This window comes from Protopterus annectens, chromosome 6.part0 (genome assembly GCF_019279795.1).
Source record: "Protopterus annectens isolate FY-2018-M chromosome 6.part0, PAN1.0, whole genome shotgun sequence".
Taxonomy (NCBI): Eukaryota; Metazoa; Chordata; order Ceratodontiformes; family Protopteridae; genus Protopterus; species Protopterus annectens.
Genome location: NC_056737.1, coordinates 533,942,113 through 533,968,682, shown reverse-complemented (window position 1 = coordinate 533,968,682; position 26,570 = coordinate 533,942,113).

The window sequence follows — 26,570 nt, the reverse complement described above, 5'->3', positions numbered from 1 at the left end:
TATTTAGAGAACATTGCTTACCTGAACTTGCCTGAGTCCCAGACTTGACTAAGGAAGAATTTTAGACGAAGGAATATTGTTGGCTCACATGCTTTGTGTGGATCCAGCAATAATTCTAGGGACTTAAGTGAGTCTATGGCTGGTTACAGGCAAACTTCAACTACTAAGCAAACAGATCTTGAACAGGACTCCTCAGATTTTCAGCCACTGAGGAGATCAAAGCAGATAAAAACAGAACAGCAGGGACCAATTGCGTCCCCAGAGCCACATACTCCCACTTCAAAGAACCAATCCAATCCTGTCTAACCCAAGGGCTGTCCACAGACCAACCAATCAGGCTGGTGATATCAAGGCTGGAGGGGTTGACTGCAGTTACAGAAGTGAATTTAACCATACCAACAGTGTGTAATTGAGGTTTATGCATTTCTTCTGAAAAACTAAATGAACTCACTCAGCTTCAGTAGACACATCCAGACCATTCACTACAACTGGTGAAACCTGGATTGCAGCAAATGTTCGTTTTTACTGAAGCTGAATTAATGGCACCAACAACACTTGTTTGAGGTTTGCATAACCACCCTGAAAGTCTAAATTCACTCCCTCACTCTGATAGTGTCTCAGACTGACCAATTTATTTACCTGAAGAGAACACTGTTGCACTGCCCAGTAGCAATGAAAAAAGTAAGTGTCGGGTTGTTTTAAATGCAGAAGGTGATTTAAAATTGTATAATTTCACTGAATCGGACATCAATGTTTCCTTTGCCAACCTGTTCTTGAAAGGTTTAACATTAGTGCCCACTAGGAAGGCTAGAATGTCCAATCTTTTAATTGATTTTAAACTTTTTTATGTAATCTTAATTTTACTATTATGTTTGACAAAAGCCTTTTTCATAATAATTTGTTAAGAACTGCTAGTACTTTTAACACCCCCCCCAAGCTGGCTTTGATTATTTTTGAAAGGATCTTCAAGCTTGACCTGAGGATTTTTTTAGGTGAGCAAATTGACCCTAAAAATATAATATTTCAAGAAAGGAATTAGAGTTGATTAATTTTTTTGAAAACACAAAAAATTAGAATCATGAAGCTGGATAAGGAGGGAGGGGTAGTGATTATGGAAATTTTTGATAAGTCTAAAAATTAAGAACATTTTAAATGGAGAGGCCTACAAACTAGTAAGTAGGAATCAATTAAATATAGCTTATTATAGGATAAGGATACAGCTCGAGGACATGTTTATTGATGGACAGATTTCAAGGAATAATGCAATTTTTTTATTATGCCACTTCCCGTCCTTCTGACTATGTTTGGAATATCTCAGTTACATAAGGATATTCAGATCCCCCCCCCCCCCGCCATGAGGCCAGTTGTTGATGGCAGACAATCTATTACCAGTTCATATGCCAGATTCCTTGACATTAATTTGAAAAATTTGTTAGTGGATGAAAGCCATCTTTGCAGGGATTCATGACACTTCTTAGAGAAAATTAATGAACTAGAATTTAATGCTAATGATACCTTGATTACAATTTATGAAAAAGATTTGTATACTGTTATTCCTCATTAACAGGATGTGTTATGGCTTATGGAATATCTTTTGAGGAAAGGAATTGGGCAGGATCAGATGAATCTGTATGCGGAGCTCCTTGCTTTAGTCCTTAGAAACAGTTTTATATTGTTAGAAGGGCAAATTTTTCTCCAAAAGGAAGGGGTAGTGATGGAGTCCCCTTGTAGGTCCCTTTTCCCTAACACTGTTCTGTTATAATGGAAATTTTTATATGTTCACAACTCTAAATTTGCAAAGCATTTTAGGCTTTATCTCTGCTATTTGGACAATATATTTGTTATATGGCAGGGAGAAATGAGGATATTCATACTTTCATTGAATATATTAATGGTAGCATTGATGTTTTGACTTTTACTCATCAGATTAAGGATGTGAACATACAATATTTGGATTTCCTATTAAGTAAGGATGTTACAAGTAAAACCTCCTGCATTTACAGGAAACTAACTTATTCTAATAGCTTTCTCCATTTCACTAGCTCACACCTCTTCCATCAAAAGAAGGCAGTAGTTACAGGTCAGTTGGTTCGGGCAGCACACATGACCACACTAAAGGAACACTTCAACTATGAATGTCTTATTTTGAAGCATATGTTTTTTAAAAAGAGTCTACCTAGCAGTTATGGTAGATTAAATCATCTTGAAAGTTAAGACCAAGAGGGGAAATGTGCACTTTACAGCATTGCTTGGAAATTGCAGAAATTGTGCTAGTAGTGTAACTCTAGCTGAGACCATTGAGGAAGAAATGGTTGTTATAAGAACTCTTTTATTTCCACCTTTACCCTAGAAAGTGGAATAATAAAAATATTACTTAGAAAAACTGAGAAATATTAAGGGAAGACATTAATATCTCTAGGAAAATAGGTAATCAACCTAGTTTTGTACTTAGGAGAGGTAAAAATGTTAAAAGTATTTTTGAAGTAAGGGTTAGTACATTTAGTAATCATCCCTGAATGAATAAATGTGGGAGGTGTAAGTATTGTAGCTATATCCTAGTATGTTACCAGTTTATAATTTGTGGATGTACTTTTAATATAAAGAAGACATTTGATTGCAACAGTGCTGGTTTGGTGTATGCAGCCCTATGTCAAGAATGTACTTGTTTTTACACTGGCAAAACAGAAAGAAAGTTGCATGAGCATATTTATGAACATACATATGATATTAATAAGAAAAAAATCAGAAATGCCCCCTTTAAACATATCAGTGATTTTCTAAATCATCATTTTAGATTTGTTGTACTAGAACAGGTTGAGCTAAGTCTAAGGGGTGGACTATGGCAGGTGCATTTAGAGAGAAGGGAGTTATTCTGTCACTTATATTGGAATTCATATAGTTCACCAGAATTGAATGAGCATGTCTCCATTGCTCCTGTTTTAAAATTAAAAGCCCCGGGAAGGTGAATCATATATAACTTTTATATATTTTTAATTTTTTTTTGGGGGGGGGGGGCTTGATATTTGTTGTAATTTTATTTTTATTACACAATTTTATTATGCATTTTTCAACTTTTTTATTTCAATGTTTTATTATTTGCATACATTGTTTTATAACACTTTAGCTTTAAGGCTTAATTTATTGCAGCATGTGATTTTATCCTAATGAGTATTTAAACAGTTTATGAGTTTGTGATTTTATCTGAAGAAATTCCACCTAGAATGGGACAAAAGCACTTATGGAAAAACATCTTGTGAATAAAATTATCAATTTTTTGTGGATCAACCTGAGTGAATTGGCTTTTATCTTTGTGAGTGTTCCATTTTGTCGTTTGGTGTTTTATCGCTTTTTCTTAAATTATGTGTTGTAACCTTGGTCTGAACATGAAAAAAGGTAAATTTTGGGTCAGTGGTCTTCCTTGGTTAACAAAAAAACAAATAAACAAATAAATGAACTATATGCTTTACATAGGCTTCCTTTTGAAATGTCAGCACTCAAAATGCCAAGTGCCAAAAAGCTGAAAAAAAAAGGCAGTAAACCCAGAGAACACTGAACCCTGAAAATTGCTCTTCTACTTAAAACATCTTTTTGCAGCATGGCAAGGCCCCTGCACCCCCGTGTGGAGCAAACTCCACCCCTGAATATATATATATATATGTAGGGGTGTACTTCACTTAGCCAAAAACTCATTTGGTAGAATTTCATTTCACTGAGACCAAATCGCCGAAGGTTCAAATCACCGAAAACTCATCTGACCGAAACTCATTTCACCGAAAGCTTACAATACCAGTCCTTCAGTAACATTGATGCTCAGGTTGACAAGCATTAGCTTCCTTGAAATAAACATTTTTTTAATTGTGAAACTGACATTTATCTCCTGCACCTTTTTATCATCCAGTACTCTCCTTACTTGTATTAGATCTAGATGGGCAAATAAGTATTTTTCCTGCCAGGAGCTAATTGCAAACTAAAGTACTTACTTAATCATGTGTTTTCCATTACTTCTTACATAACTTTCACATACTTCTAAAACTTGACTATTTCTTAAAATTCTAGGTCCACTTCTCAACATGCTAATGGTTAAAACTTTGTGAAGTGGGCACTTTCACTGTACAGTGTTTTCCTCAAACATGATTTTTACAGGTACTGCAAAAACAGCTTTCAGGAGTGAATTATACAATGACATTATACATTTCTTATGTGGTTAGCCCTCAAATGAGTATTAGCTTAGCCTAGATTGATGACGCTTGTAACTTTATTAATCTTCTGAACTTTGACTTACCAAGTCTACAGTGTGCCACCTGGACGATCCTGCTTTGTGCACTTTTAAAGTGCCACCGTGTACTTGAAACTGACACAACAGTTACAAAACTGGCATGCAGTGACAGTGAAATTAGCCTTTGTCCTGTAGTTGTGAAACAAATGTGCCGTAAGACATCAAGCAGCATTTGAAGATAAATATGCTGACTTTTGTTTTGGAATAAATGCTTCCAACTGCCAAAATTAAGAGGGGACATTGAGTTCACAGATTCTAGCATTTTGACATAACACTAGAAATTCCATTCTATATTGTCAATAAATGCAACAACACAGTCATGTCTAAAATCCATGTAGAAATCTGATTTAATGTTAACTTTTGACAGAGAGAATATTCTTTTTGAAAATTCAGATTAAATTGTTCTTTAATTGAACTTCTTAATTTACACATAAAAATATTTCTTAATTAATTTGCCAGTACAATAAGGCAGCCACAAGTGTGATTAAATTGTACAAATATTAACACTCAGGTAGAGTTTATAAAACATTCATCCTTCAGGCCATGCCCGCCCATTTCCTTGGGCATGTGACAATATCTGCACCGTGCCATACTTCATTGCATACTTAACACACACTGTTGTGTAGCTGAAATGGTTTTGGCCTATAGGAAAAGCAAGGCTGGTGGGGCTTTTGCCATGATTAACAGCTTATATTTGTCACAACTGCATTTTTTTCATACCAAAACATTTATTTTAATTGTTTTTATTCATTTTAAGCTGCTTTCTGTTTCTTGAGTTGCTTGTTCTGAGAGGACCTAAGCAGCTATAGGGATATTCACAAATCCCTGGCCAAAGGCCATGCAGCTGACTTCTGAAGGCTGTGTGTCTGGAGTTTTCCAGCTAGCAGTAATGTTGTCATGATGTAGCTCTGAGTGAAAGAAAGAAAAGCTTTTTGTGCATATTCATCAAACAGCAGTACAGCGTATTCAACATTTTTTAGAGAAGACAATTGAGGTAAGTCAGACAATGTTGTCTACTGATGTAGTCTTAACAGGAGGCTTTAACATTCACATGAAGAATGTTGAATATACCTGGTAGGGTGAAATTTGTGGAAAGTCAAGTGATACAGTCGTATCAGTCTTCTGTGCAAGTCATGGACTGTTCATAGCAAACAGCATAAGAATACTGCAAATCTGTATGGCACCACCGAACTTGGAAATGAAGGTCAGTGGTAGGTTTTAATGTCATAGCATTAGGCTTGGGGCTATATAGTCGGGGCTGTCTGGTTAAAAATGGGGCAGAGTTGTTAAATACACTCCACTTATTTGTGAGTTGATTGACCAGACAGAGTATTGAATGGACAGAGCTGAAAGGTCCAAATAAGCAGTAAAAGTTTTTTTGAGAATTTTTTCTGGAGGTTTGTTTGTAAGATATGTTTGCCTGCTATCTCATGGAAGTCTTCAGCAATGCTTCAGCTCAAGCAGTGGACATTCACTCTAAATGGACCATAGTGATAACTGCATTTATGACCTGACAGTAAGGACTATGGCTAGACTCTGCTCAGTGTCTGTCATAGTGGTAGCCTTGGACCACTTGAGAGATATCAATGAAAAGGATACTGAGAAACTGACAAAGATAACTTTCCAAGGTAGTGCTTGTGGAAGGGACTCTTTGATTCATCTGAGAAGTATTGCTAGGCCATGAATGTCACATTGACAGTTTCTGCGAAAGCAAAACTGGAGCATGGAAAGGGTTTGGAGAGACCATGAAGAAAGGCTACCAGTTGGCAGCAATGAAGTTTCATTTGGTGCCTCAAAAAGGGAAAGGCAAAGCTTATACTGAGTGTATAAAGTAAGGCCAGAGATGCGCTGACCACTAATGGGGAAATTATCAGAAGAAGCATTTTAAAGAAATCCTTAATCCATTGGCTACTTGCTTCTGGGAGGCAGTACCTGAAATCTCTGAAGGGTTGGGGTCCATCCATACAGATGATGCTCCAGCAGTCAAAGGACTTCATAGTGCAAGGCTACAAATATGTATAAGATCTGGCTAGAGACAATGAAGGCTTTGGACATGGATGGCAAGTAGTGGCTAATGTGCATCTTCAGTGTTGCATGGAAGAAAGGAACAGTACCTCTGAGATGGCATACTGTCTCTAAGAAAGTGGCCTAGATTGTTAATTCCATCTATAATGGAATCACATTTCTCAGTCTCACTTGAAAAGCCTGTGCCAAATTGCTGTACTGAGCCCAAAGTGGCTAGGATGACAATCAGTAGAAATATTTGGACACTTCTCTGCTGGAAAAGAACAAACTAGTCTCTTTACGTTGGGACAATAGTTTCTCTTTAGCTGAGAAGTTTAAGTACTTTTTGTCTTACAAATGAATATTAGTATGGATGATCATGATACTAATTGGTGTAGCAGTTGTAGTTTTTTGGAGTTCTTAACTGAACTGTGGTGATAAAATGAGAGCTGAGTTCTTGGCACATGCTTCTGATTTTCTGGTTGGTTTATGCCTCCACCCTCACCTATTATCACAAGCTGTTGCACTGACTGAAAGAAAGAGACATACAAGTGGTGCTAAATGCATTCCTGCAGGGATCTTGTTATCATGCTCTGTTACAAATTGAAGAGCTTGGTAATCTAGGTTAAACTTGGAGCAGAGGCACTACTCTTTTAGACTGACAGGAACCAGATGAAATCCTATGAGCATCTTATGATGATGACACTGGATATCTCTCACTGCAGTTGTTCTAGAGAAAGATTACAGAGAAAAGGTCTTGGGTAAACTCAAGGCATATTGTTTCTTAGATCCATAGGTGAATACTTGGCTAACTGTCTTGAAGGGCCATTTTGGGTCTAGCCAATAACCTGAGGTCAGAATCAAACTCTGTATTTTCTGGTTATGAGGTGAAGACCTTAACCATTACACCAAATCAGCCCCTATATTAGAGAGATTATATCCCTGAAATGGCCTGTGAATGCTTAGAAATCCCTCAGTATGACCTGGAATCTGTGATACAATGGTCTTCTCCAGAAAAAGTAAAAGGGAACTGAAGTGAAGTGGCACATTTTTTTTCATCACCTTTCACTACAAAATAGACAGGTAACTTCAATAAGCCCCATTACATTTACACACCAGTTGCTGTTTACTCAATCAGTGTTGTCACAAGAAGAATCTTCTATCTCAAAAAATAAATTATTTTAATGTTAACTCCAGACTTCTGCACAGGAGGGAATGTGAGTCTCAGAAAGAAGGCCAAGCAGCCATCTTACATTTGACTTTCTCTTTAGCCCCTTGGTAATCACATTTGCACACATATCTTGGAAAAAAAAACAACCATTCTTGTGCATTCCTTACGTCTAGACTGAGCTTATTGCTATGTAATTCTTTTACACAAACTAATTGTCTCTTTGGCAACACCCAAAACATATCCTAGTCCTCCCCCACCCAAGATCAGACAACTGGGTGTCACATTGTCTGATCTCCTAAACTGACCTTTTGGCTGATAGTCCGTTCTGAGTCACTGTCACTTTTGGCATGTACCATTATCATATGACAAGGTTCCAGCTCTTTGCTTACTTTTGATTAGCATAAGAACCTCCGGAAGTTAACTAATAACCCAGTTCTGTGAGACATTATTAGTTCCACCAAAGTGCTAAGTATTGGATTGTTAATTATATAAAGAATACAAAAAAAAGAAATAGGTGTAAACATAGTAAGAAGGGTTTCCAAGTATACCTCCCAATCTCTTAATACAAGAATTGTGGACAAAACCAAAAATAGTTGGAGGACAATGGCCCAAAGTCAGGGACAGATTTTAAATATTTCTCTTACAAACTTAGAAAGTTGATAGAATAAGAGATGTTCCATTAGTGGGCAGTTTTCTAAAGGATATGAAGTCTGAAACTCAAATGACTAATTATTTAGTGACTTCAATCACGATTTTCCAGAAAACCATACATTTTATGATGAACAGAAAAAATATGAGGCAAAGATATAAACACTCTGCAAAATTCTTGACAGTTAAGAGGTATGACCCCAAATCTTTAAAAAAAATGAGTATGCCAAACAAATGTTACAGGAAATTGCTTATTATTTTTGTCTACTGCCTAGGGACAGGCCCAGCACCAGAAGACCTAGGCAGCTGCTTATGGCCCAGTGCTAGCTGAGAGGCCTGGCCATACAAAGCAAGTTGTAACTGCTCTGTAAAAGATGTTCTGATTATGTTCATAAAAGCAAGCTACTTCTGGTTTGCACTCTTGAGACTGGGCAGTATAAGCAGACTTGCAGTTCAAGTGCAAGAGATTTAAAAGTTTTGGGTAGAGTATTGCAGCAATCACGCACAAACAACCTCTTTTTGAGTGCAGAGTTATTTAGCAGGATGGTCACTGTATGCTGCACTGGCTTCACTGTTTTGTGTGTGTGTGTGTGTGTGTGTGTGTGTGTGTGTGTGTGTGTATGTGTGTGAAATGCCTCAGTTAGGGGCACTGTCAAGTTAAGTGATTTTATGAGAGTCAAACCCTGCACCTTAGTCCTCCACCAACTGCCAGACCTCCTTTAGCTGATGTACTTCCTTTGCATGTGTGTGTGTGTGTGTGTGTGTGTGTGTGTGTGTGTGTGTGTGTGTGTGTGTGTGTGTGTGCGTGCGTGCGTGCGTGCGTGTGTGCATGTGTGTGTGTGTGTGTGTTTTAAATCACTGAGGATTGCTGTCTAGCAATGTCATTTATACAGTTTCATGATTACGTTTTTCATAAAATACATGTTGATGGAAAACCTGCTGTTCTGTTAAATTATAAATAATTTAGAATTTTGCTTCATATTTATTCCCTGTCTTGTCCTTAAACAAATCACTTAACCAGACAGTGCTTCAGGGCAACTGGAAGTTTGAGGTAGGCTCCTCAATGGTTTTGTGGACTGAAAGCCTACTGATTACTCATGGACCAGAGTAACTATGGTATAAAGGAAGTAAATTGATTGAAGTAAACAGTAGCATCATCATATGAGCCATGTTCTTTGGATGTGAGCCTTAGTTTTCTTGTTCTGTTGAATGTTGACAGTGTGTTTATTATTTAGCTGTAAATAAATCTGACAACATGAAGTCTGACTTTACTGTTAATACTTTAACTATGAATGCATTTTTATACAGCTTGTTTTTTGCAGGCACATAGGTGTGAAATACAATGTGTTTAGATTACAATAGTTTGTCTAGCATATAGCCTAGATGTGTAAGGCTATGAGCTGTCAGATAGTTGCTTCCTGTAGTGCATGGTTTGAGTCCCTCAATCTTCATTTGTTTTCTGTGTTACTCTGCCAAGTTACTTCACCAGACGGTACTCCTGGACTACTCCTGAAAAGGGTTACTTGTGATCAGTGGATGATCCCATGCTGTTAACAGATGTTTTACACATTTGTGTTTTGAATTCCTGCACCCTTCCCATGGGCGCTAATTAGTACTTTGCCATATCATATTTGAATATGAATCTCGGCATGTTTCTTGTAGTTTAATGGATTGCCAGATGCATTTTACTAAATGTGAGTTTCTGGGGAAGAGAAGTTTACTGTTTCTCATTCTAAGTCTGTATTCCCTGTGAGAGTGCTTTGTTTAGAAACTGGCTCAGTGTTTTTTCTTTGCACTAAAGGAAGACTTTATTCATTAACTGTGTAATACAGTCTAAACATGTTACATTTTGGTAATATATATTTTGCAGTACCTTCTTTACTGCCTCTAACAACTGTAAATGGGTTGGCATTTATCAGGTTTATCTGCTCTATTTGGAGTGATGATCAGAACTGTCTGATCTTCAGCATCCATTGTGTAGTCATTGTTGCGCATTACTATGATAACAGCCTTCTTTATAACATCTTGTGCTGTGAATAAATCATGAATGAACCATCATGGACATCCAAAAACTCTTGAAATCCTTTATCAAAATGAACCCTCGATAAAAAATCCTTTTCCTTTTTGTAGAAAAATATATAAAAACACAAGAAGGTGCACCATTCAAGATGGATAAGCGCTTTCAAGATTTCCCTTCCTCAGATCCTGTTGCAACTGAAAAAAATGTTCCATTTAAGGAAGGCCTAACCAATCAAGAAGTTCACACAAACTGACACCTCCAGTGTAAGCCAGAGGTAAAACATCCTATCAGGGCATGATGGTAAAGTTACACCCTCCCTAGAATCCAGTTAGTGTAAGTTAAAACATCACTCCATTAGGTGTGCATTTGCTTTCAAAACAACACTGTTCTGCTAGAGCAGATACCAATCCCGTTTCTTCAGATGGATTCAAAAAATAATGCAACACCTTTGTTAAAAATAAAACATGATGTGGTAAATTGACACTCTCTTTCAATGAGGTGAATCTTGTCACATAAAAGGCTGTTATTCACAGTGCATGAACCATAATGGAACAACTTAAAACAATCACAGTGCATATATGAGCCAATCCCTCCAGATCATGCCAATAAAATATTTCTATACAAGAAATAGCGAAGAGGGGGGCGCATGATTTTCCTTGACTCAAAGCTAGCTGAGAAAATAAGTGACAGGTTTTGAAACATTTGGTCTTTAGTCTTTGGACTGTTTCTCTATAACATGGGATTATAAAGGATTTCAGCAGTTTTTGAAAAGTCTTATTCTGGCTGTTAACACAAAGGATTAAAGCTCCAGCTAATTAATGAGCTGCTTCATATGGCAAGGGTTCAGGGTTTGAATCTTTTCACCTTCATTTACCTATTGTGTGACACTGAGTAAGTCAGTGCTTTGGAGCAATTGGGAATTTGCCAGTTTGGGCTAGGGTCCTTGATGGTCTGTAGGACCACATGCCTAGTGGCTATGAATGTATTGTCATTGTCTGACAGCCATTCCCTGTTGCCTATCTGACCTAATTCAAGAAATGTTATGTCAATATCACCAACATGCTAATTTTTTATTGTATCACAGGCAATTTATTGTTCAAGGGCAGCAGGCGCAGCATTTGTAGATGAATCACTGAAATACCAAATTATTTGCCAGAAGAAACCATTGCTTTAGTAATAGCTATCTTTAATGTGGCCACCAAAGCACACAAAAGACACCACAGGACAGGGACAGCTTGGACGACAAAATCCACAAACCCAAATAAACATTTTATTACACACTAAAACTTTGTCACAGAGTTCATCGGATAAACATTTATCTGATGAAGTCTGTGATGAATTTTAGTGTGCTATAAAACATTTATTTGGAGCTTGGGTTTGTGGATTTTGTCATCCAAGCTGTCCTTGACCTGTGGTGCCCTTTGTGTGCTTTGGTGGTTATAGCTTGCCTGGCACCCTCCTCCTTTTTGTCTACATATCTTTAATGTGGAACTATTCAGATGACTTCTTTCTGCAGAAATTATGCATATCGATGTAGCATATGTTATCAGGTGCTTTATATGTTTTATGCTGCCATAAATACTTTTCTATTTAAACTGTACTACACATGGCTGGATCTTATGGCATGATGTTAGTGATGTTTATTAAATTTCATGTAGTTCATTCAAAGCTACCAATAAAGTACATGTAATTTATTTCTTTATAGCAGTAAGGGATGTACACAGTCAAGAAAGTGGCTATAACTGCTGGTGGGAATGGGAGGGCTCTCTGTGGATGAAAGTACCTTGTGCTCTTATCATGCAGTCATTTTTAAACAGTCTTTAATCTGGCTTTGCAGGAGTAGTGTGTGTGTGTGCATATCAAGTTGTAATGCTTTCTACTGTGCGTTTGTGTGAAACAAATTTGAAATATGCAAATGTGGTCATTATTATTGTTATTAATTTTTTGACTGATGCATCTGAGAACAATAATTGCTGGGTTTGGTGGGATATCTGAATATAAATGTACACATTATCTGCCTGAATGTGAGTTTCAAAGAAATAGCAGTTTACTGTTGGTCATGTCAAGTCTGTTTTCAATGTGATGCGTTTTGTTTTGTTTAGCAAATGACCATCAGTGTTTGTGCTATACAATTTGAAATAAAGGTTTTAAATCAAATCTCTGTAATGATTGTAAAAGTAAAGAAGAAAATAGTTTGCACATTAACAGGTTTAAACAGTATCTATGGTAAATGGGGATGGTCCACAAGTAATTGGACACTGGAATGGCTGGCAGGTGGGGGGAGCAGATCCAGTACTCTGCCTACGGCTCAATTTGACCATGATCTAGCTCTGCTACTGACCAATGTCTGAAAGTAAAACAAAATGGTAAAAGCTAATTATTGTAGCTGTATGCTCACTTGTTTTGATTTTCTTCTCTTGATTTCATAATATTAAGCTTAAGTTTTTTTAAATCCATAATTTTTAAATATAGTATTGATTTAGTGCATACAACTGATGGTTAAAAGCCCCATTTTATATAACCTAGCCTTCATCTCTCTTTCTGTGTTTTATTTCAGTCTGTAACAGATTAACCAACACAGTTTTTATGAAGTATTATTTAATATACTCATTAAGAAATATTAGATGCAATATACAATGTATCTACTTTTATCACACATAATACTACTAAACTGTTCATTGTGCATTGGAGTACAACCCTGAACCCCTCTCTACACACACTTTTATTTAAATAATCTTTAATGAATTACATAACAACAAGAATTAGCATATCAAGACCTGTAATTGTAATTCAACCTTATAATGCATCATACTGTCAAGCCTAGTGCAACATGTTACCTTTAAATATCACAATTACATCTGGCAGTTGATGCACAGGATTAAGGAGCTGTTAATGAACTGTTTCCTGTGGCCCTGTGACCCATGGTTTGATTTCCTCAGTTATCACTGCCTAACGGCGTAACTCTTAACAAGCCATTTAATCATATTGCTCTTGGACTGAGTCTGAAAAAAAGTGCATGGAGATCAATGCTCTTTCCCAGTTAACAAAAGCAAATAAAATAAAATAAATACAGGTCAAATTAATTTGAGACACAAGGACATGTCAGTGCCATTTAACAGTACTCATATCACTGTCATAAATTTGCAAAATAAATTAAAAAAATAAAGAATGAAAGAAAAAGAAATGGAAAACTCTCTGCAACTGTTAATAAAGAAGTAGTCTTCAGGAATAAGAAAAGTTCATCTTAGTTGATAAGTTCTATATTAATAGCTTTCTTCTCTGGTATGGGGAGAATCCATTTTCTGCCTAGTAAACCTTTGTCTTATATCTAATGGGTTTTAAGGTAAACAACAACCAGGTAACCAAGATTTCCTAATGAGAATCTCACAAAGCCTTTTCTAGTGTGTGAACTAATTTGTCCCAGATTCCACGGTGGAAGATGAAGTGCCAGCAGACACTGTAGGTTAAATAATCTGGAGACTGGAATCTGACCTGGTGGGCTCAATCATTTTGCCACAGATTGGATAATAATGCAAACAAAGTTCGCTCTGTCTGCCCCATATAGGTCAGAACAGGTGGAATGCAGGCATTATAGGACACAGAAGTGGGAGGGGGACAGGCAAACCAACACTTTTCTGTGACTGGTTCCCTCAGGCCTTTGTGGGACTGATGGGATGACTTCAGTCTCACAGCCTCTGCCTTTTGGCTCCTCAAAAGCAACTTTGTTGAGCTTTTCCACCTTCCTAGGCATTTTTGCTTATTATTGAATATTCTTTTCTGCCACGGTGGTACGGTGGTAGCGTTGTTACCTCACAGCAAGAGGTTCTCCCGTTCGATTCTCGGTTGGGCTTGGGAGTGCCTTCTGTGTGGAGTCTGCATGTCCTCCCCGTGGTTGGGTAGCATTCGAAAGACATGCATGTGTAAATGGGTGTGCCTTCGTTGAAGGTTGGGCATCAAGCTGGCAGCTCGGCGTTTTGTAAAAATCCACTGCCAATCATTAGCGGATCGGAGTTCCGCTGTGGCAACCCCTTACCGGGAAAAGCTGAAAGACAAACAACAACATTGAATATTCTTTTCTAGCTAAGTTTAGAGAATTCTCCCCAAAAATGTTGTGTGTGTTTGGGCCAAAAGCTCTAATTTCTTGTGCTCAAAGAAAACCTTTAGATTTTGAGCACTCCTATGGAGCATCTTGCTATTAAAAGTTGTATAGTGCTCACAGATGAACACTTTGTGGTTCTCCTCCAGCAGAAGAAGGCACTATAAATAGAAAACTTAAGTCTACAAACATAATTTTTCAGGGAAGTCATAGACCCCCAGGACAAAACAATTTAGTAAGTCCAAATTCAAAAAATTACAAATACTGAATTACACGTTTGAATTTTCACTGCAAGATAAAGGATTAAAGAATTCTCAAATAGACAGTTATCATTCTACAATTAAAATAAAGTAGTAATAGAAAGTCACAGACCAGGAACCAAAACCAAAGTAATTCCAAAGGCAAAAGAACATCAACCAGCGGTAGTACTTCCAATATGCGAACTTTAATAAAGGCAAAATACAAAAAACACGTAATAAAATCAAGTGCTTTCGCCTGGTTCCTACCAGGCTTTATCAAGATAAAAAAAGTTTAAAACAGTGTCTTAATATATGCTTACAATAAATCACATGATTTCTAATCAATCAATTAATTAAAGCACTTCAATTTAATGGCACTTTTCTTAAAGAACTATACATCACATTAAATCTACAAAACCTAATACTAGCGTTAAAAACATTTTAAAAGTTTTCTATATAAATCAGAAAACCACACTTCATTAAGTTAATATAATTTTCTGCAGCTACCAAATAAATAAACGTGACCAGTACATAGCCCTACTAAATACATATAAACATTGAACATTAGCCTCAAGCCTATAACATGTCCGATTCCTTTAAAATATATAAGTAATCAATGTGTGCTTGGCTTATAGCCTGGCCTTCTTAGTCTAAGAACACTGGTAATGCTAACGTTATCATTGAGTCCAGGAGATTTTGAGGCATTAAGTTTTAATTGCCACAAAAGTTCTTTGTACTCAAGGAGTGTTTCCCAGTCACCCCCTCTCTGATCCTGTACAACTTGTTCCAAAACCAAAAACTTGAGCTGCATGCTAGGACATAAAGTCAAATGCTTATAGAAGGCATTAGCATCCTTCTTTTTAGAGACCTCATATAAATGCTCGTATATTCTACGTCTTAGAGGTCTTTCAGTTTTTCCCACGTAGAAACTACAGCATTGAGTACATATCCCTAAGTAAACAACTCCTCTAGTTCCACAGTTGTAAGGTTGGGCATCGAGCTGGCAGCTCGGCGTTTCGTAAAAATCTACTGCCAATCATTAGTGGATCGGAGTTCCGCTGTGGCAACCCCTTACCGGGAAAAGCTGAAAGACAAACAACAACATTGAATGTTCTTTTCTAGCTAAGTTTAGAGAATTCTCCCCAAAAATGTTTTGTGTGTTTGGGCCAAAAGCTCTAATTTCTTGTGCTCAAAGAAAACCTTTAGATTTTGAGCACTCCTGTGGAGCATCTTGCTATTAAAAGTTGTATAGTGCTCACAGAGGAACACTTTGTGGTTCTCCTCCAGCAGAAGAAGGCACTATAAATAGAAAACTTAAGTCTACAAACATAATTTTTCAGGGAAGTCATAGACCCCCAGAATAAAACAATTCAATAAGTCCAAATTCAAAAAATTACAAATACTGAATAACACGTTTGAATTTTCACTGCAAGATAAAGGATTAAAGAATTCTCAAATAGACAGTTATCATTCTACAATTACTTGGAAGAGAGAGCGGGACTTATGACTGGATTGGGCCTATCTCCCTTTTTAGTCATGCATCAGTCAATACTACAGGTTAGGGGTGGAGACCATCACCACACCAAGGACATCCATAATTTCTGTAAGTCAAACTGGATGGCAGATATCTGCTTCTGACTGAGTCGGCACTTGTGCCAGATAGTGGCATTGTTGTTGTTGAGACTGTAAGGTGCTGTTTAGTCTGTCCATTGTTTGTTTTAGCTTTTGTATGGTTTGTGCATAGTTTTGGTTACATTTAAGGCCAGCAACCTGATCTGATGTATCCAGTTTGTTATCCTCTGCATATGGAATTTATTTTGTTTTTTATTATGGTTTTACAGCTTATCTTTCATGTGAGATTGCAGTCTGCTGGTTTGCTGCTTGTTTCAGACCACACTTTAACTAGCTTGCATTGTCTGTTTCTCCAGCCATGCATTTGGTCATCTTCCTGACATTTTGGCTTCATTTTGGTTCCACCAAGAGCAGTGAGCTCTTGGTTCTGTTAACAATTTTGTCTTCAGCATTTCTAGCATTTCATCTTGGCTGCAAGAACATTACTACACTCGATGCAGATGCTGATTCAAAGGTTTTACTCACTCTCCACAATATTTTCTTTAAAAAAAGTAAAAAAAAAAAATAGGTTAGAGCTACAAAATTACAGCAGGTGTTCTCACACTTGGAATTTGAACTTACTTGGGTTCACTGCAATTATCCTTAAGTTTGCTACTTACAACTAATGTATATTGTCCCTTGATTTTATCAGCAGTTGCCCTTGTTTAGCATTTGTAATACTGCTGGATTTGCAACATGTATAGTTTTATACTTTTGTATTCAGTGGGCATAATTTACCAGACATTAAACCTGGTATTGATGGGTGATAGCAGACTGCGCATCTTAAATACATATTTTCTTGCCTTCAGCTTTCAGTTTTTGTTCAAATGTGGGGTAATATCTGAGATGGCATTTGGAATTATATGTGGGATGGTTTGTTATCAGCAACTTCTACAACAGATTCTTTTACAGAAATATGTATAAGCTGCCAGCTGCATTCCTGATCATCACTGTGGAATATCAGACTTTGCTCTGTACTGAATAATATCCTCTTTCTCTTTCTAGAAGGGTCTAACAACTATTAGCAAGACTTGTGCCATTGGATATAACCTGATAATTTGTTAATCTGAGCTGGCTTTTATCTTTTGTCTGGCATTTAAGTGTGCTTTTATATAGGTTTGCTAGAGGAAGAAAGTGTTTTGGTTCATCTAATTAACAGTATAAAAGGCTACTACCTGTTATATATTTTGGCATCAGCTGTGATTTTGGACCTTTGACCTGGATAATGCCATTGTAAGTATCTGCTGTCTTCTCTAGGCTCATTTTCTATGCTGTAACCCTGACTGCCTTGCTTGGATCCTGCCCACAGATTTATTTCAGGTTTGTTTGTCCTGGATCTATTTGTTATGTATGTGTTTGATGCCCATGTAATGTTATGTTCAATTATAGTGGTGTTTTAGGATGCCAACTTTCGGTTTTGTATCTGAGCTTTGGGTCTGGTCGTTTTTCTTGTTCGACTGCTAACTGGAGATGCTGGCTCTTTGCTTCAGTATTAACCTAGTCTCTGAGTTTTCTTTTTCTGTGCATGTTAAATTTTAAAGACCTCTTGGTGGAATTGATTTTATATCTACCTACATTTTATCCTAATGACCTTTTCTAGTAGTTTCAGTCATGCATATTGTGTTCTGTAGGGTGCAGTTAAAAATGCTAACATTTCAGAATGCCAACAGTATGAACTACAGTATAAGAATGCAAACAGTTCAGATGGTAGACCAAAGTAACTTGGCTAGTGTAATGGCTGGGTGGGAGTGTGCCTGTTCAAGTGTTGGCATGTTAGGGTTGGAGTAAGGGGAATAGCAAGCTAAAACAGGACCAAGCTAACCCACTTCAGGTTCTCTTTAACCACAGAGTGAGAAGTGGCTTTGTTCTAGCAGTGTGGAGAACAGCAACAGTAATCTCCTTGCACAAAGGGGGGCCATCAACCGACCCTGGGGACTATGACCCATAAGTCTAACCAGCCTCATCTGCTAGGCCATGGAAAGAATCATCATGGACCTTATCAACAAGGACATAGGTGACTTTCAAACTCTAGACCCAACCCAGTTTGGCTTCGTTAAGGGTACATCATGCTTATTAAACCTAGTAGACTTCTTCAAGAAAGTTGCCAAAGTCCTGCATGAAGGTAAGACCTTGCATACTGCCTGTCTTGACCTAGCCAAGGCTTTTGACACAATCCCCTACTAAGGTAGCATTGAAAAGCTCCTACAGCTGGGGATTAACCCTTACATCACTAGATGAGTTGCCACTTGGCTCACCAACAGAACACATACTGTCAAAGTTGGTGACTCCACCTCTACCAGTAGACCCGTCACCAGTGGTGTACTACAAGGCTCTTTGCTGGCCCCTTTACAGTTTGGAATCTATTTCTCGGAAGTCCAGGCTAAAGCAGATGGCCTTTGGCTTACCAAGTTTGATGATGATTGCAAATTGAGTGCAATTGATGAGTCCCCCAACAATGTTAACATATTACAGGAGGGGCTAACACAGAAAAAGGATTGGTGCCAAAGCCACGGTCTCAAACTAAATGCAAAAAAAGTGCATTATTATCCTCTTTGGCAAAGTGGAATTCCCTGCTAATTTCAATATTGACAGCACCCCCTCTCCCCAAGCTCAAACCCAGTGGTGAGAGATCAAGGAACACAGGTAGATGGCAATTTGAACTTCAACCACCAAATTTACACAGTGGTAAGGAAACTCTTCTATGTTGCACATTTCATAAGTAAGGGAATCACATCCAGGTCTAAGGATGTTACAATTCAACTGTACTCCACCCTCATCAGACCATTAATAGAGTACAATGCTCCCTTCTGCGTGTACCTCACTAGACACCCGCAACAGCTGGAGAGACCACAGAGGTTTCTTACCAAGAAAATACAGGGCTTCCAAACCATGACGTACATGAATAGACTGAAGGCACTGTCATTGTACTCTGTATCGTATAGGCTGCTGAGAGGTGACTTGTGCCTGGCTTATAGGGCAGTCTCTGACCCTGCCCTGATGGATATGCTGCACATCTGTAAGTCATGGCACAAGAGTCACTCACTCTAGGTATCATAACCTAGCCTGTGACATTAACAGAACATGCTGTAGAGACAGATACATCTCCCAGAGATTGCTGCTACTCTGGAATAAACTTACAGTTCACATAAAGCAGAGCTCCTCACTGACCTTATTCAAGCACAACCTGGACAAATGGATGGGAGACCACAAATTCACCTGCGGGTGGCACCCATGTCCCTCATGGACAGGGGCAGTCAGTGTTTATCATTGATGAGCTCTGTGAATTAAGTCCATCTAACCAAAGACAATTGAAGCAACTCAAGATTAACATGGCTAGGTTTGTAAGGATTCTAGGGCCACTAGCCTAGTAACCTCCTATGAACTTATAAGCCTATAGGTTTCATGTTGTGCATGTTCCTTCACTCCTTTAATCTTTATTATAAAAACTGATTTTTATTGCTTAGACTGATGTTTCTGTCTTTCTCCAGGTTGTGCCTCTTTTTCCTTCTTACTTTTCATTTTTAAATCTATTCCATAAAACAGCCTTTATGTAACCTAATGTACCTGTACAACGTTCCCCGTTCCCAAGTCTGCTCCAGTGTAAACAGTTACATGTCTTATCCTTCAACCCCTGTATTAGCCTAGTATTTTTTTTCCTATGGACACTTACAGTTTACTTAATTGTTGTTCTGCTTGTAAGGGCATACAAACCACGCACAGTACTCCAGTTATGGCCAAACAGCAGGTATGTAGAGGGTTAGTATATACCCGTGTTTCTCTTGTCATTGCTTACGAGGATACAGCCTAGCATCGTACTGAGTTTGCTCTCTGTTTTTTTTCCCCAGAGCATATGCTAAATCAGTTTCAGAGCCAGTATCACTTCAAGGTCCATTTCTCTTCAAGGTGACTCTACCCAGCTCATATTTTACCTTGGTGCTTTTAGGTAACAGATAAGAAGTGCATTGTACTTTCTTGCATTATTTCACAGTTGCTATTTCTCTTAAGAATCTGCTGGTTTCCCTTATGTTCTTTTATTTTATATGCACTTGTTAACCGGGGTACATCACTGATCTCCATGGATCTTTTTTCAGTCTCCAATCAGGAGCACTGTCTAGTTAAGCAACATGCTCAAGTTCCCACAATTAGGCATTGGAGGATGAGGTAATCAAACCCTGGACCACATGACCACAGGACTACAGGAAACTGCTTGTTAACAGCACCTTAATCCTCTGTGCCAGATGAAAATACTTTTCCAAGCTTACCTCTATACTGCACTGTCCTATAGATCTTAATATCATCTACCAACAGGTTCATCTTGTTCTCAGTGCCTCTCACCATTTCTCACCTGAAAACTTTTAAAAGTATTGAGCCAAAAATGAGTCTTAAAGGACCTGACTCACTATCTAAATATGTTGTAATAGAGTCTCCCTAATGACTAATCTGTTTATTTGCAGCCATCCACTCAATCTCCCACTTTGCTGATTTTCTGTACCTCTCAACCTCTTATTACAAGAAATCTGAACAAAGTAAAAAATAACAGGGAGACAAAGGCCCCAAAATAGAGACTTATTTAAACATTGCTCTTGTAAGTTCCGAAGGTTGTTAGAATAGCAGGTTTTGTAATTTTAAGAGGAACAGACCAAAATATGAGGCAAAAATCCTGATATTCTGCGAAAATCTGGACTGTTGAGATATATGTCAGTCATCTATGTGAGACTGAAGCAGAGACTTTCCAAGACCCTCCTGAAATTCAAGAATACCATATCCACTAGATTCTCTTTGGGTCCATTGCAACCTGCTCCTAGAACTGGATCAAGTTAGACTGACTTAATAATGTCTCTTACCCTGTACCTTTTTTTTTAATTGTAGCAAATCACTTATTCTTTACCATGGTGAAGCTTATGAATCTTGTCTCAGCATACTTTCCCCTTGCTGCATGCCAATGCAATGTACTGTTGTCACTTTTTCTAATCCAGTAGTTGGAAAATGAGATATCTTGAGCAGTATAGTTTCATAGTATCTGTTTATGTGTCTGTTCTTAAATTCTCTGTCTCTGTCTCTGTCTCCTCAATCTGTTGTCCATCTTGTCAGCTTTCCTAATGGACATCACACTACCTCTTTTAATCTCATTAACATCTTTTTTTTCCTCTATTTCTTCAGCAGACTACACATCTCGGTGGCTTTAAAGATCATTCAGTCTATTTAAAAGCAGCTATCATTTTTTAAATTTATTATTCATTAATATTTCCATAACCCTACTGGACATATAGTCCAGTTTTTGAACTGAAGGTCCCCATTTTGGCAATTCTGTTTTCAGCCCAGTTTTACTTCTAAACATTTGCACTTATCTATATAACTTTTACTCTGTCTTATTTTTCTGTGAAGGTTTTGCCATCTTCTGCTGTCTATAGAGTGTCTGCCAGACGTTTCAGTTGTGCTTTTCAGTTTAGCTGTCTGTGGACTCTGCTTCATCAGCCCTGCAATGCAATCTGGCTCATTCCGACAGATGCTGTTTGCCTGGCAATCACTGGGCCTTCTGTCTGCAATTTTACTTTCAGTTCTACAGCAGTTATCTTTATCCCACTGTGATTTAGGTTTGACCTTCTTTTTTTAATTATCTAATTTGGTTAAATTTATTATTGAAGTGGAATACTGTATCATCATGAAGTTTTTTTTTTTTTTTTATTATTTCTGTAACATTATTTTAAGTTATGTGAATGAATAGCATATAATGAAATCTACTAGGGTGATCCTGGCTTCCAAACCAAGTTTCATATAATGTTTCATCTACAGGAAATAAAGGATGGTATCTAGTAATGGCAGCAGAATGCTTTGCAAATTGGGTGGTACTCAGCAATTAGATTCCTCAGGTACTGAAAATTGGTCAAATCATAGTAGAAATCATACATTTAACCAAAATAGACACTTAAATGCAGTTACACAAGTAGTAGGTGATATTCTTCCCACTTTGAAAAAAAGGATATAGTAATATGTGCTGCTATTCATAAAATACAGAACTGCATGGATTAAAACTAGCCACACAGAACACTCAAAATAGCTGAACATATGTAATTTTATATTGTTGTACTGTGCATTCCTCTCTGTGAAACATTGTATCTACTGTGGCAACTGCATGCATCTGTGAATAATCCGTAAATTTTGTAAGAAGTTATGGAAGCTCTCTGTCAGTTTCAGTGATGGCTATTTTTTTCTTCAGTTTTGCCAGCAGCCTCTGATTGGCAAAATGAAGCATAATTTTATGTTTTTTAACTGCTTTAAATAGAACACAACCAAAAATTATATTATATAAAATATGTAATGCCGTATGTAAAAAATCCTGAATTTAAATACTTCCTTTTTAGCCGTCTCCCAGTCCAGACCCAGTTACCCTTTACCAACCAACCACAGACTAATAAGAATCAGGGTGACTATGAAGTACTGGTGTACAGTCATCCATGGTGGCATCTGTTTTTCTGGAAGACTTACTCCAGCGGTCCCAGTGGATGTAATGGACACTGCCTTACTAGGGTCTGTTATGCTGATACACAGGTGCATGGCTGCATGCTTCAGCATATTTTGGCCTGACTACATTCACTAATTAGCATTCTTAAACCCATCCCCTTTTATATTCATTAACCATTGATTGTTCTCCAACAAATGGCAGTAGTTATGCTAAAACGTTGCTGCCTTCATTACTCTTCTGGGATGGGTAACAAATAACTGCTGCTTATGCCCTTCCCTGCCATGCTGTTTCCTTTGGATTCATTAATTGAAACTGGGTGTACAGTCAGAACTTCACCTGCATTTGCCATGAAGCAGGCTTGCATTTTTTTAACTTTTAATCTTTCACTTGGATTGTATCTTAGTGTCATGAACTCCAGTATGAAAGTGTGATAAACACGCAGTTAATTCTATATATTTTTTCACTTCCTTCTTGCTGTACCTTCTAACTTAAACATGCTGTGACTAAATCAATGCCTATCTGAGGAGCAGGGAAAAAATATAACTGCATGCAAAATGGTGTCACCTAGCCAGCAGATATAATTGCAATGCAGAGAGCATTCCGGCTGTATTCAAAGCAATATTTGAATAGAAGGGGACAGAAAAGAATATCAGCATTTCTCATAAGTAATACAGGAGAAACTTTCAAAGTATTAACCATATGGTTGAAATGTGAGTTTTGTCAACAGGAAGATTTTTCAGCATCATTTGAGATCACTATCTCTTTGATTCATATGCCTGTAGTTTTTTCACCAACAATTACCTGATAAAATCAATGTAGTCCACAAATATGGCATGTTATTAAAAGTGGAATTTAAACTGTTTGACTGATAAAGCATGACTTTTTTTTTTCTCTCTCCAGTTTTGAAACTTACCTTTTCAGTCATGTAGAAGTAAGTGTTTTTAAAGTATTTCTTAGCAAACATAAAAGGTATGCAGCAAGATTTCATAGAGTTGATGCCACTCGAAAATGTCTGGAAGACATAATGAGGCCTGAGTGTCCTGGCACTCCATAAAAGTATATTACAATATTGTAACACAGACCATACATGGATTACTGCAGTTATGAGTATGACTAGTCCCAGATAAAATAAAATAAAATGGCATGCTGGTACATTTAAGTAACTTGAATTTGGGTTATCTATTTGGTAATGAACAACCTATATTTTGATTCATATTTTATAAGTGTACGTCTTAACCTTGTAGTACAAGAAATCTGGACAAAGTCTGAAATAATGGGGGACAAAGGCCCAAAAATAGGGACAAAAATTTTTAAATATTGTTCTTATAAACTTAGAAAGTTGCTAGAATAACAGGGTTTGAGTTAACATGCATTTTTATGAGGGATATGAAGTCTGAAACTCAAATGTATGTCATTATTTAGTGACCTCAATCCTCAGATCATTCCAAAGATTTGCCAGAAAACTAAAAAAATTATGAGGAGCAGACGATAAACATAAGGCAACAGTCTGGACATCCTGTGAACATCTGGGGAGTTGAGAGGTATACTTATAAATGCTGTAGGAACATACAATTTAACATGTTCTTTACTTACAGAAAATAGTTACAGATTTATGTTGTCTTAACTACTCTGTTTCTGCCTTTGTTTAGTTCAGTGTCAAGCCCCTTAATCTAAGTTGTTGTATAATGCAAATAAACATGATTTTTGTAGAAGTTGGGAAAGGAAGTATCCTATAACTGTCAAAAAGATAAGGAAAGTTAAGTGGCATAATATTTTAAACAGACGTATGTTCACTGTTCATTTTTTTTAGTATAGAACCACTTACTAATGTCATGACACATCCAAAAGATATGATGCAAAGCTACCGGTAGGCTGAAAGTATAATGCTTCATATCGGCCCTCATAGCAAAGGAACACAGAGTACTGCTGAACTCCTCAGATATACCGGAGGCATGTAGTGTCTTTCAACTGGGTCATTGTTTACATACAAGGAGTGTGCTTATCTGTTAACAAGCTGACAGCCAGCAACCAGTTTGTGCTTAAATACATTTCTGCTGCATATGAAACGTGTGTGAGTGTGTGTTTTATACCTTTCAACCTCTTAGAACAAAAAATCTGGACAAAGCCATACATAATGAGGTGACAAAGGTCCAAAAATAGGGTCATTTTTTAAAAATTGCTCTTAAACTTAGAAAGTTGATAGACTAACAAGTTTTACATTAGCATGAATTTTCTGAAGAGTATGAAGTCTAAAATTCAAATGTCTGTCATTATTTTATGACTTCAACCTTCAGTGATTTATAAATGATTTGCCAGAAAACCACAATTTTATGAGAAACAGACCAAAAATATGCGGCACAAATCTGGACATTCTGCAAAAATCTGTACAGTTGATAGGTATGTTGTGTGTGTGTATTTAATGTTTTTACGTCCATAAACATTCTGCTGTTACAATGTCAAAATACACAAGACATTAACGTGAGCCAAAAATATAGTGCACCAGCCTTTGATAAGACAGACCAGCGGCATTTCTGAAATTAAAGTGATTTTATAACTATTTCCTTTCTAAGAAATTGTTAAATAGAGGATAGTGCTGCATATCTTTGGAAAATGACTTTGTATCCTTATGAATGTAGGTCAAAATTCTACATTTATCCATTGATTCCTGTACATGATATCCCTAATACAAATAGCCATCCTGAAAAGGAAAGGCAAAGTCTAACAGGGGCAACATATTCATATGTTCCTGAAGAAGACTATTAGAATTGTATTGAATAAATTTGAACAAAAATTCTATCTCATCATTACAAAAATGGCCTCAGCAAAGTCTGCCTGTAATTTCAGCTACAAATATCTGTTTCTCATGCAGACTTTTAAATATAGATACCCAGCTCGCTTCTCTATCTGCCTTCTACAAAAGAATTTCTTTCTGCTCCCTTTTCTCTTTCATTCTGGAGGAGTATTACTTTGCTCTTTTCGTTGGCCAAGTACAATTGTGTTATTGGAGATAATGAATTCAATCCCCATCAAAGGGTATTTGTAGTGCTTTGCTCATGTAGTGGCTTTTTAAAAACATGGAATGAAAAGGCAGAGAAGAAAGTCTCCCGGTAGCCTGTCTGATAGCTGCTTTTGAAGTGAAGGGGGTAGAGTATTGTTGTTGAAATGAAGGTCCATACGGCTGAAGAAAGAGCTGCAGCTTTGAAGAAAGAAAATACCTCATCAGTTGTGCAAGTACTAGGTGGCAAGTTTTCTGTTGTTTTTCTTTCCTTTCCATGTTGACAGACACTGCACTTTACGCATCTACTCTAGTAGCAGCAGATTGCCCCAAGACAGCAAGCACTGTTTAAGGACATTTACGCCCTTGATAAACAATGTCACAAATTCATGGTGGCTTCTGCTTGCCATCTGTTAGAAGAATGGGATGGGATTAGGTCTTAAAGGGGAAACTATGGACTTAAATGTGTGAACTATAAATGCTGCATTTATTGCATTCTAAAATATTTCAGAAATATGATTTCAGCATGTGTGTCAGAATTCAACATCTATGCATTAATTTGTTTCTTCAGGCATTATTTCTTGCAGCTTTAATGAATGTATCTTTCATAACAGTTCATTAGTCATCACTGCAATTACATTGCTATTCAGTTTGCTGAACTCCAGCATATTATTTTATATGGCTGTTTCCATACATTCTCTATACATAGTCTAGCCAAATCTCACAGATGTTTAGTAATCATATACATTCAGACATGTATGCATGTATTTATCTAACATGAGTATAATATGGTATCAGTACTACCCTGATACAGAGCTGGGAGGTGTTGTGCCTAGTAGTTTCCTGTTCTTTCAGCTACCATCTTGACTATGGCTCCTAACATTTTTTCCATGCTAAAAGAAGAACATCAGTCTCTTAACAGTTCCAAGTAGCTGTAACCTGAACATACTCTGAGACACTCTGTGTAAAGGAGAAGGCAGAGACCAAGCCCTGTTGTCTTTGCCAGCTTTCTTTGCTGACTTTGCTTTGTCATTTAATTGCTTACGT